Genomic DNA, 900 nt, shown 5'->3' on the forward strand with positions numbered 1-900 from the left:
GGTGAGAATAAGAGATCAGTACTCTGAAGTGAATTAATTAGGCAAAACTTCAATTTAATTAAGGGCTTTGCTTCGGTGCTCCTAAAATCATTTATTAATTTATTTTTGAAAAAGGGTAAATTTGGAAAAACAAAAAAAATCTTCGTCCCCACCAATTTCTCATCCACAGAATTTCATCAAACGCGTATAAATCCGTTTAAATAGAATCACAGGTGAATTACGCTAAGAAAATTCCTCAATAAAGATATCAACAAGAAATCTAACATGTGAATGAATGCGATACAAGGAAATTGGATCCGAAGAAAATCGACCATCAACCATGTTGATGAACTTAAACAAAGCATTTATGTTCATTCAAAATCTCAGTTGTTTAGTTGAAAATTAATCGGATGAAGGTTCCCAAGGCCTAAGAGAAAGCCAATTAATGCCGGGCTCATACTACAGTTCCTCCATGCAAAAACAATTTATTTCCAGTCAGATTGGCCCGGTGGCGACACTCATGATCTCAGGCTCACTACTCTAGAGAAAGAAGACGCTCGTATGAAGTATTTCATAGGATCGATGACCATATCAAAAATTAAATTCCATTAGGTTTGGCCATCCGCGCAATGAATTAGGGGATTGGAGAAGAAAACCACGTCAAAAAAATAAAGACCCCGAGAGTTTTTCATTAGTTGGAGAATTCTAACTACTTCCTATTTATCTTCTTATTTATACTTCCTAAAATAACATTTTAATTTAGGATGTGAAAGAGATTTTTAAGGAAACAAACTACACCAACTGCTTGGGAGCACCGAAGCTGTTAGCCCTAAAATAACCTTTTTATCTAAGTGAAATTACTTTTTTGGGTGTGGAACTACTATCAACTACCTTATCCCTCAAATTTAGGATGTGAAAGAG

Source organism: Asparagus officinalis, unplaced genomic scaffold (genome assembly GCF_001876935.1).
Source record: "Asparagus officinalis unplaced genomic scaffold, Aspof.V1 AsparagusV1_Un11, whole genome shotgun sequence".
In the NCBI taxonomy this organism is placed as follows: Eukaryota; Viridiplantae; Streptophyta; class Magnoliopsida; order Asparagales; family Asparagaceae; genus Asparagus; species Asparagus officinalis.